Below are 13,669 nucleotides of genomic sequence, written 5' to 3'. Positions count from 1 at the left end.
TGACAACAACAAGAATCATAAACTATAACCCCTCGGTCAACAGTATTGAATCATACGGAAGGGGGTTTGAACAATAATTCCATGGACGGCCTATACACGATGACAAAAACAATAAACTACTTCCTCTTGGTCAACAATGCCGAATCATGCGGAAGGGGATTGCTGGCGTCCAACTATGGACAGTTTCCAAGCTTGTTTGAAGTTCAGGGAACTGATTTCTTATAAGTTCCGGTCGATTTTTAAAATTACAATCTAATTTTAAACTAATTGCACTTTCATAAGTAAAATTTGCAATCAGCCGTATGAGCTTTTGGCAAAACAAAAATATAAAATATAGTCCACACTCTCTTGTTAATCAGGTGGAGATACATAGCAGGAGCAGCTGTGGGAGCAGGGGTTGGGCGTAGATGAGGGAGGATGTCACCTATGAGCCGGACGTGAAGAGATATGATTTGCAAGAAATTTTCCACTCCGAGGTGCTTTGTCGTACTGGGTATTTGTATAACTCCCACCCAGGTTGACAAGTTTGATCTTTGCCTACTTTTCACTTGCCATGGAAAATAACACACCACCTCACATGAGCAGAGCAGATCAGACAGAGCTTTCAAAGCTGAATTTGTTGCTCAAATCTCCCATCTGTTAATGTATGGGGCCTGACCAATCTTCTCCTTTCTTCTCCATCACAGCAGATAAAGATGGTACATGATGTATGTATGTATGTATGGCTATGGGCAGAGTCAGCCATACAGTCTCCTCCTTGAATGCAACTATGTCAGCACCCTCCGGCATTACGTCAAGCACCTTCAACGCATAGAACACACCTTCCTCCCCTGGCCATTGCTACTAAACGACAATGTGTGAAAACAAAGCGCATAAAATTGGACAATGTGCCAAGAAACAGAGGCGGCACCTCACTACGCAGTAGAACAGTAAGCACAAGTCAGACATCCAAACAACCAAACCAGAAACAGTTCAACTTGAACAGTCGGCCAAAAACAGAGGAATCAGATGGCCATGTACCTGCACTGCACGGCCACAGATCATGAACGTTGGTGTGGATTCTGTAGAACCTCTTCATGGGCAACGCCAGTTCGATCCTTGTCCAGGCATAAGTGTGTTGGGCGATGATCCCGGCTGCCGCTAGTCCGTCGAAGTACTTGTCTCCGACAAACTTACTGAACCCGAGATGCTTTGGCCACGGCAGCTTGTACGGCGAAAAGGTACAAACAAGGCAACGCACACGTCTTGGAGCCAAGCAGGCAAGAACACAGCTTGATGGATTCTCGTGTCTAGCTAGCTAGCGCAGACAAGTCGGCGGAACACAATACGCGGAGTCGCCGAGTTATAGCAACAGGCTCGTGTCGAGCCTTTGTACTTTTATTGCTTTGATTGATCTAATATTAACCAAAACGTAGGGTACAGGCTATATTATAACAAGTTACAAAGCTAGCTAACCCAACCCGAGTCGGTGAACTGTTCCTAGTCCATACGGACAGGACTTCTACTACATGGTTGATTCCAACAATCACCCCCCCAAACCACGATGTCCTCACTTTTCACAGTTGGACGCCCGATCCTTCCCCGACATCTCCGGTGAACAACTTCTGTCGTCCAAAGATTTGGTCAGGATATCTGCAAGCTGATCGTCGGTGCAAGTGTAGTTGACTCAATCTTGCCCTTCTTCCACGCAATCCCGTATGTAATGATACCTTATATTCAATGTGCTTACTTCTATCAATGATGCACTGGATTTTTACATAGAGGCAATCGTGGACTTGTTGTCAACATTGAGCACCACTCCTTCCGGTCCCTTGTCGAGTGAGGGTCACCGAGTAAGCCTTTCTAGCACACACCTTGACCTGGCCGCGGTGGCAGCTGGCAATATAACTTCCGCTTCACAGGAATGATAATGCGACCACTTTCTGCTTTTTGTGATAGCCCAACTCAACAATGCTTCTTTCTTCCCAGGAAATATGCCACGGCCCCAGGTACTTTTAACGGTCGTCATACCTCCTGCCAAGTCGCTATCACTGTACCCCACTAGCTCCAACCATCTCCTTCCGCTTTTCTCTCCTCTCAAATAGACACAACCGAAGTTAGTTGTCCCTTTGATGTAACCTGAAGATTTTGTTTCACAGCTGCCCAATGTTCGGTCGTGGGTGCTTCCATGAAGCGACTCACTACTACCAACAGAATAGGCCAAAGTCTGGTCTTGTATTCACAAGATACCTTAGGCTTCCCGACCACACTTCTATTACCGTTGCATCAACCGCGGGTGCTTGGCTCCTCTTGCTAAGTTTAAAGGTCGAGGCTCATTGGGAAATGACTTGGATTTGCAGTCCTCCCATGCTACACTTTCATTTCAGAAGAATTTTCTTTTGCATATGCCCCTCCCCTGCATAGTGTGATTTCCCTCCGCTTTTGATGTACCTCGATCCCGAGATAGGTAAGTCCAAGAGCCTAGATCACTCATCTTGAAAAGGCTCCTTCATTTTGTAGCTTGAATCTAGCAACTCCTCCTCAATCTGCTTCCAGTTATTCAAGAGATTCATCAACATATGCCCACTAGAAGACGATCCTTTGCCTTTACCCCTCGCTTATACATAGCATGCTCCAGTGGACGTTTCTCAAAACCAAGAGAAACTAGTGTACGATCAAGCTTGATGTTCCACGCCCGAGGAGCTTGGCATAGCCCGTACAATGCCTTGTGTAGTTTCAACACCTTGTGTTCCTCTCCCTTTTTGATGTAACCCGGTGGTTGCTTCACATACACTTCTTCTTTTAACTCCCCGTTCAAAAAAGCGGATTTTACATCCATGTGATGTAGCCTCCAAGATTCTTGAGCCGCGAGAGCTATAACGTAGCCTCACCGAGTCTATCTTCGCAACTGGAGCGAAACACTTCTTCTGAAGTCACACCTTGCTCTTGCACGATTGTGGTTTAGCCACGAGCCTTGCTTTATGCTTCACCAAGTTCTCTTCGGCATCCTTTCTTGACTTTGTACATCCACTTGAGCCCTATGATTATGGTCGTTGGGGATCCACGAGCTCCCATGTTTTGTTGTCTTGGATCGATCCCAACTCCTCGTCCATAGCACGACGCCAACACTCCTCCGTGTTTGCATCTTCAAATTTCGTCGGTTCCTCGACGCTAAGCAGACACCGCCATCCTCTTCCTTTAATTTTCACAGGATTTACTTTTGGAAGCACTTTCTTTGGATATAAATCCACCACTGGTCGAAGATGTACTGTGTTCGGCGGACGTTCCTTTGTCTCCTGTCAGTCGAAGACGAGAACTCATCATCTGAAGTGCCTCACTTCCGATTTCTGGCGACTGAGGTTCTTCCGAGCATGGCCGCGTGTCCACTGGACGAACTTAGACGTAGCTGGCCGTGCTTTTCCTGCACGTACAGTGGGCGAACCAGCCACAACTGGTGTTTCTTCACCATCACGTGGTTGGCTTTGTGGGCCAACCTCCACACTCCACGTGGGCTTCCCCCCAGCCTAGTAGCCGAGCCACCTGGGCTTTGAGGGGAAAGGCCTCCACGCGTACCTGACCCACCAGATCGAGCGCAGCCCACACTGCCTGGCGTGTTCATCGGGCGCACCAACCGTTCCTTCTTTCCCCGCGTGCGCGTGTGACGCAGCGGGAGTAGCTGGCGCGTCTCCATTTTCTGCCGCGCCGTCCGCGCCGTTTGTCGCGGCCGACGTCTCCGGTTGATCACCAATGTCTGCATGCTCGTAATCATCGTAAACAACGTTGAAAATTTCATCGGAAGACGGGTATACCGGCTCGGCGGAGTTCCAATTCCATGACCTGCTTCTTCGAAAGACCACGTCGCGCGTCACAACCACCTTGTTGGTAGAGGGGTTGCACGCACGGTATGCCTTCGTGTTACCTTTTTCATAGCCAACCAACACCATTGGAGTACTCTCGATCCGCCAATTTGCTAGTATGCCCGGTCACTGTCTTCACATGCGCCACGCACCCGAAAGTGCGAAGATGATCAACCGTGGGCTTGTGTCCGTACCATGCTTCGTACGGCGTCATCCCAACCACACTCTTGGTTGGAGCCCGGTTCAGCAGATAAACGGCGTATTGACTGCCTCACCCCAAAACTTGCCCGGCATGCCTTTACTCTTCAACATGCTTCGTGCCATCGCCACCACGGTTGATTCCTCCGTTCCACAACACCGTTTTGCTGCGGTGAATATGGTGCCGTAAGATACCGCTTGATCCCTTGAGCTTCGCAAAAATCCGTGAATGCACGGACTTGAACCCTCACCCCCCCGATCGGTACGGAGGGCCTTCAGCTTGGCTTCAGATTCTACTTCAGCCACGCCATCTTTATTATCCTGAAGGCTTGCAAAGCTTGGTCCTTCGTCTTCAACAACACGATCCACATGAATCTGCTGAAGTCGTCGACGACGAGCAAGAAGTATCTATTTCCGGTAGGGGTGGCCGGTGTAATCGGTCCGCACAAGTCTCCATGGACCAACTCAAGAGCTTTACTCGCTCTAAAGTTTCCCTCTCTTGGGAACGGGGCTCGCCTTTGTTTCCCAATGAGACAACCGTCGCACACTTGGTCGACATGATTGATGCACGGTAGACCACGTACCATCTCCTTTTGTCCAAGTTGCCGAAGAGCCTGGAAATTTAGATGACCGTAGCGCGCGTGCCACTTCCATGCCGAGTCGTCCATGCTTGACAAGAGACATACTGGATCCACACGATCCAAGTTGAGGATGTAAAGCCTGTTAGGTGACCTCTGCACCTTCATAATTAGCATCCTCTGACGATCATACCCCCATAGATAGCCATCTTCGAGCACAATCTTGCAACCACGCTCCTCGAGCTGACCAAGACTTATGATGCTGCTCTTTAGCTTGGGAATATAGTACACATCTGTGAGTACCTTGTGACCGCCGCTCTTCAACTCAAACAGGACAGTACCTCGCTCTGCGATGTCAACGGTCCGTCCGTCCGTCGCCGAACCGAACCGTGCCTCCCACCGAAACACTGAGCTCAGAAAACTGGTCCTTGTCGCCGGTCATGTGGTTGCTAGCGCCCGTGTCGAGGTACCACACGTGCCTCGACGTGTTCATCCTCTTCTTATCGTGAAGATAAACTGCCTCCTCTATGAGCGTGACAACCTCTGTAGCCGGCGCCTTCGGAGCTGGACTATCCTCGTCCATTAGCTCGCATACTTCGACCATGAGCATCATGTCTCCATCATCGCCTCCTTTGGCCAGGAGAGCTTTCTCCTTCGGTGGTTTCTTGCACTCCGACTTGAAGTGCCCCATGATGCCACAGTTGTGACACTTGATCTTGCGCTTGTCCGAACTTCTTCTCTTCGGAGCGCCGTGCCGGCTGTTCTTCTTACTTTGTTACTTTCTGGCGCACGATCTTGGCGAGTGTTGCTGCTAGAGCCCTCGCCATCCTCTCCTTGAGTCCATGCTTGCCTACTGAGCCAGCTGTGAGCATGACATGCTCGTCATCGTTCCTCCCATCCCCAAGACTGTACCGCATACGCTCGTCGTGAGCCTTGTAGCGCTCCGAAAGATCGTCGATGGAGAGAGTCTCGAGATCGACGCACTGCTCGATGCCGTGACAATTTGCAGGTACCGGGGAGGAGCCGCGCGCAAGAAGAACCGCCGACAACCGAGGTCTCCGTGAGGTTTTCTCCAAGCGCGCGGATCCGATTGACGAGAGTAGCCACCCGTGAAGCGAACGCATCCACGGACTCATCGTCGCCCATGACCAAAGTCTCGTAGTTCCTTAGGAGAGTTGGGAGATTGGCTTGCTTGACGCGGGTGTGTCCCTCGAACATGAGCTTCAAAGTATCCCACGCCTCCTTCGCCGTTTCTTTGGCGATTAGGTGCTGGAGGACATCCATCGGCATCACCGAATAAATCGCCGACGCCGCCTGCCGATCCTTCCGGTGCTCGGCTCCCTCCTTCTTGAACGCGTCGCCTCCTGGGTCGACCGCGTCCCATAGCTCGTTGGCGCGGAGACCACACTCCCTGAGGGCCTTCCAGACCCCAAAGTTCTCGCGATCAAATCGTGGGTACGAGGAACTCGCCGGAGCAGCAAATACTTTAGCCGCACCGGAGTACTCCGCCAGCTGCTTGTTCCTCTCGTCGTCCGCCATGATCCTCCGTTACTAGAAGATCAACCTTGCTCTAGATACCAATTGTTGGCGATGATCCCGGCTGCCGCTAGTCGTCGAAGTACTGTCTCGACAAACTTTACTGACCGATGCTTTGGCCACGGCAGCTTGTACGCGAAGGTACAAACAGGCAACGCACACGTCTTGGAGCTAAGCAGGCAAGAACACAGCTTGATGGATTCTCGTGTCTAGCTAGCTAGCGTAGACAAGTCGTCGGAACATAATACGCGGAGTCGCCGAGTTATAGCAACAGGCTCGTGTCGAGCCTTTGTACTTTTATTGCTTTGATTGATCTAATATTACAACGTAGGGGTACAGCTATATTTATACTAGTACAAAGTTAGCTAACCCAAACCGAGTCGGTGACTGTTCCTAGTCCATACCGGACAGGACTTCTACTACGTGGTTGATTCCAACAAAGTGCAGTATAGGCGAGAAAGGTCAGAGGCATTCCATCAAACAAAATGGGTGCACATGCGGAGCAGCAACACCCAGGACACATCGGCGACCACGCCTTGCACCAGCAGTCGGCCGCTTCCAAGCTGCTGATCCAGCCAGAGGTAGTCGCCAGCTCCAGTAAGTGGAGTCGGGTCGAGTCTCACCCCGCCACAGACCATCTTCCTCCTCTTGCTCGCCGTCGACCGCCGCGGCACTGCGCCTCCCACGCAACAGCGTGCTAGTCGTACGGTGGCGGGATTCGGAGGCGGGTACGTAGAGCTCGTCGTGCAGCGATGGAGTTCGGGGACGGCAAGCAGCGGTGCTAGGATCCAGACGATGATGACAGGCTATGGGAGAAAACTGGTCTGACGGAGAGAGCGAGCAAAGGAGCCGAACGGCGAATTGGACGACGTGGGCATAGTTCAGCTTTAAAAAAAATTCATAGCAATTAAAGGTACACTGATTTGGATCTAAGATTCAATAAAACTAGGTGATACCTCGCGCGTTGCTGCGGGGACTTTTAGTCATATGCACATGATAATACATACATTACATAACTTTGTTTAGAGAGTAGAGATATGATCTTACATGAAAATATATTGCAACGAAAACAATACTTGAAATATAACTATGAAGATAGCAAAATGTGAATTGAGAGCTGTTTTTTTTAATAATATAGTGATATGACATAAGTAGTCTTGCGTGACTTGCATAAATATATGTGTGTATAAAGACAATAAGAATGCGGATTCTGAAATGAAGACGCTATGAAAGATTATGTACAAATTTCCATTTTCAGATAGTTATTGTGTATTTTGTGGGACTCTGGTTGTAAATCATTCTCCAAGTCCGCATAGTTAAAAATATGGACAAAGAATAAGCATTGTGGTAGTTTGCTTGACTTGACAGTGAGTAATAGAGCTCCAGTATCAACGATAGAAGAAAACCAATCAGAGTCACCGGAGCGAAAGAGTACCAATTCTTTTTTCTCCCAACTAAACTTCCTTTTCTCGTTCTTTTTGGAGTGAGTACCCTTTTTTTGTCCCAAAGCACTGAATTGAAGAGAGCATGATAACTTACATAGATTAGCACGGCGATCCGAATTGTCCATGTAGTTAAAAATGACAATCAGATGCAAGAAACAAATCAATAATTATAAAAGGTACACTTTTGACATGTTCAGTTGCGCGATGGATTTCTTATCTGAAGCTACCAAGGTAAAACAATGGACGATGGAGCTCCCTGAAGAACATCCATGAAGCCTGTACAAACTTAGTCCCAAACTGTTGTCATGCATCTGTGGAGCTGTTTTGAATAAAGCTGTCACCTCAAGTTCAGTCAGCTGTGGAGCTGCATGAGCATTACAACTTACAACCGAGGCAAGATGGCAGGAGCCATGGAGAGGTGGATGCGAGCTGGCAGGGGGCATGGAGATGTTGGAACGGCAGTGACGACTTGCGCCGCACACGGTACTGCTTTGATCAATTGGGGATTATTCAGAAAAATATTCAGTGAAGCTGGACTGTTGTAGATACCAGGAATCCATGGCGCCCGTCCTCCATCGCGTCGACCAAATCGACAATTTCGATTACTTGTCATCACTACTCACAAGATTCTCGAATGCGCCGCTGGGACCGGTAGTGTGGTGGTAGCACGGCGACCTCCGTAGTCCGCACATCAAGGACAAAAGTCCCTCTTCCACTGTTCCGCTTTCGAAAGACAGGCTGCCGGGGAAGCTAGAGGCCAGAGGTTCTAGAGACCTAGGGGATGGAGTCGGGGCTGGGTCATCCACCATCGAGTGGGGCATCACAGGCTTGTAGCTGTTGCCCATCTTCCATGGAGCCTTTAGGAATAGAGATGAGGAAGATGAGATCATGTGCCGAGGAAAATGATGCGCCTCAGCTTTTTAGGACTCGTCGGTTAGGAAGAGGAAACGATTGCTTATTAACGATTAATTAACTCTTGGTGGCTGGACATCACCGTAAAACCAAACGACTGAGAAAATAATGCCGAGCTCTAAAGAAGTGCTGATGTGGCATGTAACGCCTAAAACAATTCTGATGACCTAATGATTTGTTGATATTTTTTTCTGCTGAGATGGAGGCTGCATGTTGAGAGAACGTTGACGTGGCATCGTGCTGATGTGGATAGTGTGCATGTAGAGAGAATAGATAGAAGTGAGGAGCAACTTCTTAAGAATGATAGATATAAAGTAACTCCCATCACTAAGAATTACAACAAAATTTCTTGAAAACACCTTCATTCTATCAATCTCTGCTAGAAGAAGTACTCCAAAGACTTAGATAAAAAGGCTGCAATTGGACTGAAGCAACGATGTTGTCACTCTTCCATCCGCACGAACATTATCAATAATAGTTTTTGAAAGCACCTTGAGTCGCCCATCTAAAAGGATGGGAAGCCTTGATCGATGAACGTACTTGGGCCCTAGAAGTGCAGGCCATCGGATCATAATATCTTCATCATGTGTCGATAAAATATTTCAACTCCACAAAGAAAACGAACAAAAAAATGACACACCAACATAAACTCATCAGATCTGAATAATCGGATCTGCGAGGAACTCTCTAATCCCATGGCACCGCCAGAAGAACGAGAGTAAATTTATTCTCACAAAATACGATGATCACTAGACGATGACGAAGAACATTAAAATCTTGAAGATGTGAGCCTCCTCCCCGCTCTCAGCACCAAGATGGCAGCCGGAGGCAAGGGGGCCGAAACCTCTGTTGCTCTGGCGACGGCCGCGCCCTAGGGAAACCCTCCGTAGTAGGACTCGCCAAGATTTTTCACCCTCCTGGGCATGGTTCAGCTTAAACCTGATCATTCCACGAGCCGGGCTTGGCAAAGCCCAATGAAAAAAATCCCGAGCCCGAGCTCGGCCCAGCCCAGCCCGAAGCACATGAAAAGTGACATATTTTAATTAAATTAATCTTATTTAGGATATTATATTAATTTATTATACCTATATTTCTAATAGAAACATATATATGTTGGGCTTTGGGTTCGGGCCTCTGGGCCGGGTTGTCCATGAACAAGTCTAGTTCAGCTGTGAGGCCAGATTTAGAATGTTCGCCTCATGGATTTATCGAATTGCTCCGTCCGCTTCTAGCATTATTAAAGTTCTAGCATTGTTCATCTAAAAAAAAAGTTCTAGCATTGTTGTCTTAAGCTAAACTTCGTTAAACTTGACCAAGTCTATATAAAATAAATCAAGATCTACAAAATTACCTCATAGCGCTGCCCCGCCTCATCTCTTCTCCCCTCGTCTTGTCGCCACCTGAGTTGCCGCCAGCGAAGCCTAGAAGTGCTCCAAGGACGACGGTGGCCGGGCGGTTCTCTGTGTCGATTCCCTTCGGCAACTGGTTATGGATGCCACGACATTGTGGGCTAACTTCATGGTAGAGGGACGTGAGGCGGCGGGACTCGGCTGCCGGTGGTGGGTCAAGGCTGTGACTCCTAGCGTCGAGGCAAGGATCGGGCTTGGCGTCTCAGAGGTGCAGTCACCCGGCGGGCGCAGTTGTGGTGTCAACGCCTCAGATCTGGCGCGGTGGCGGCCATGGGCGGCGCAGGGAAACCTCCCTGTGACGGCCTTGTTCAGCGACGGTGGTGGTGGGGCTGGCTCCGTCTAGTTGTGGTGCCTCGTCGACAGCAATGTCCTAGAGCTGGGTGTGCATTTTGGGCCCGCTCAATGGTGTTGTCAGGCAATGGCGGAGCTTGAAAAAAAAGTTGGGCGGGCCAGAGAGCACAATATTCTTCAAATTCTAAAACATATACTATTTCAATAGATATAGTCACTACACCTTCTGTTCACATTGAATACAAGATGAGCAGATGCATATAGATATACTTATATATTACTGAGACCAAAATAAGCCATAACATTTGACCATATATACTACTCCAAACCAAAATAAGCCATACCATTTGACCATCAGGCAAGGTTGTGTGGAGTTACATACTACAAATCAGCATTCTGTTCCTTCACGCATTTGAAATGTAAAATGATATCTTCATAGTTGTACTTCTCCAGAAGTTCACCCTCTATGTTAACTAACAAGTTATTGGCAAGAAAGTCATCCTCCATTGTATTGCGCAACCTTATTTTAATGATCTTCATACTGGAAAATGCATGCTCAGCACTCGCCGTAGAAACAGGAAGGGTAATGAGCAAACGGAGTAATGTTTCAATCAAATTGAGGACAACATGTCTTCCTGATTCCACAAGGCATCTACAAAGATCAATCAAGTCCTCCCAATACTCCAGCCATTTCTGGAAATTGTCAAACCATTTGTACTAGAAGCGGCGTTGATGCCCTTTTACCGAAAAAGGCTTTCGCCCCGCTTTATATTATAAAGTAAATGCCCAAGCCAAACATCCAACAAGGTTCACACACACACACAGGTCTAGCACAGACAAGCAGTCAAAGGGTTAATGCTGAGGGCACAGCTCAACAAGCCCTGAAGAAACAAAAAAGAACGCACGCGCGGGGTGCGGCATAGCATCTAGTCGGGCTCCGGGGAGGGCGGAGGGAGCGGAGGCGCCAAGCGGAAGGCCATCGATCGAAGGTCAGCAAGGAGGTTGCTGATGACGTCCCGGTCCTGGGGGCGGCTAAGCGGCCGCCAGAGCTGCAAATATCCACACATTTTAAAGATGGCGTCAGTAGCACGTCGAAGAGGCACCTTCTGTATGACAAGCTTATTGCGTACGGTCCAAAGCGTCCAGGCAAGGACCCCAACGCAAAGCCATCTAATATGCCTGTAGCGAAGGGGGAGGCCAGAATCTCCGCAAGCAGGTCAGGGAAGTTGGTGTTGCACCACTGGCCCCCAACCGTCTCGCGGAAACAGGACCAAAGGAACTGTGCCGTGGAGCACGAGAAGAAGATGTGGTTGGCATCCTCCACCGTGCCGCACATGGGGCACATCCCATCCCCAGGCCCATTACGCTTAAGGACCTCTACGCCGGACGGGAGGCGGCCTCGGATCCATTGCCACAGGAAGATCCTGATCTTCAGGGGCAGGCGGATGTCCCAGATCAAACTGAAGGGCTCGTGGGCCGTCGAGGGGGCGATGGCCGCGTAGAGGGATTTGGTGGAGAAGCAGCCGGAAGGTTCTAGGTGCCAAGAGATAGCGTCCGGGGTGTCGGCGACGTCCATAGGGAGGAGGGCGATGTCCTGGAGGAGGACATCCCAAGCGGCTACTTCAGGGGGGCCAAAGGGGCGGCGGAAAGCGCGGCGCCCTAGGTCAATAAGGGCCATCTCGACAGAGACCCGAGGGTCAACAGCAATGGCGAAGAGCTCCGGAAAACGCGTGGCCAGGGGGGTGTCGCCAAGCCACCTATCAAACCAGAACAGGGTCGAGGACCCAGTACCAACCGAAATGGATGTGCCAATGCGAAGCACGGGCAGCAGCTGGACGACGGCCTGCCAAAACTAGGAGCCGCCTGAGCGCTGACAGAATGCGAGAGGCTGTCCACGGAGGTACTTGTTCTGGATGATAGTGAGCCAAAGTCCTCCATCGCCATTGGCAATGCGCCAAAGCCAACGGGTCAAGAGGGCAATGTTCATGCGTCGGGAGGACAAGATCCCAAGACCGCCCTGGTCCTTGGGTTTGCAGATATCTGGCCAGCTGACCATGTGGTACTTCTGCTTATCCCCCTCCCCAGCCCAGAAGAATCTGGATTGGTATTTGGCGATCTCCTGATGAAGGGTTTCATGGAGGCTATAGAAGCTCATGAGGAACCATAGAAGGCTGGCAACCGAATAATTGATAAGGATCACGGGATGAGCCTTCGACAACTAGCGCCCTTTCTAGGGCTCAACGCGATGTTTCATACGTGTCACCGTGGGGCGAAGATCGGCCACGGTGAGGCGCGAATCACTAATGGGGATCCCCAGGTAAGTCGTGGGGAAAGAACCCAACCGACAATTTAGTCGGTCAGCAATAGCCTGTGCTTCCTCCAAGGGGTATCCGAGAACCATCACTTCGCTCTTATCGAAGTTGATGGTTAGGCCCGACATTTGTTGGAAGCACAGGAGGAGGAACTTCAGGTTAGCAATATCTAGAGCGGAGCCCTCCACCATTATTATGGTATCATCCGCATATTGAAGGAGGGAGACCCCTCCCCCTCCGACTAGGTGGGGGATGATGCCGCGGATATGGCCAACGTCCTTGGCCTTATCCAGGATGGATGCCAGGGCATCGACCACCATGTTGAACAAGAACGGCGAGAAAGGGTCACCCTAACGGACCCCACAGAGGATGGGGAAGTAGGGCCCAATGTCACCGTTGATGTTCACTGCGGTCCGACCACAGGAGACAGGCTGCATGACGCGAGTCACCCAACGGTCGTCAAAGCCCTTGCGAAGCAACACTTCCCGCAAGAAGGGCCAGTGGACCGTGTCGTATGCTTTGTGGAAGTCTAGATTTAGAAAGACCGCGCGATGGCGTTTCAGCCAAACCTCATGGAGGACTTCGTGAAATACTAGCACCCCATCCAGAATAAATCGGCCTTGTATGAAGGCGGATTGGTTTGGATGGGTAATCGCATCAGCGAGGAGGGCCACCCTATTGGCATACCCTTTGGTCGGGATCCGGAATATCACATTAATCACTGTGATTGAACGGAACTGGCGGATGTCAGAAGCGCCCGGGACCTTGGGGATGAGGGTCACAATCCCATAGTTGAGACGCCCAAGGTCCATGGAGCCCGAATAGAATTCCTCAAACAGGGCCATGACCTCCGACTTGATGGTAGGCCAAAACGTTTTGAAGAACGTCACGGGCAGGCCATCTGGACCCGGGGCCGAGGAGGGGTTCATCCCATTAATGGCCGCGAGGACCTCGTCCTCGTCAAAAGGGGCTACTAATGCCGCATTGGCCTCAACAGAGACCAATTGCGCAATCGACCAAATGTCGGGGGCGAGACTAGCCCCACCCCGCGGGGTGGGGGTAAATAGGGCTTTATAAAAGCTGTCTACATGGGCACGGATGGCCAAGGGGTGAACGAGAGGCGTGTCTCCATCTGTAACACCCCGGATGTAA

The sequence above is a fragment of the Triticum urartu genome, chromosome 3 (genome assembly GCF_003073215.2).
Source record: "Triticum urartu cultivar G1812 chromosome 3, Tu2.1, whole genome shotgun sequence".
Taxonomy (NCBI): domain Eukaryota; kingdom Viridiplantae; phylum Streptophyta; class Magnoliopsida; order Poales; family Poaceae; genus Triticum; species Triticum urartu.
This window is presented reverse-complemented; position numbering follows the sequence as displayed.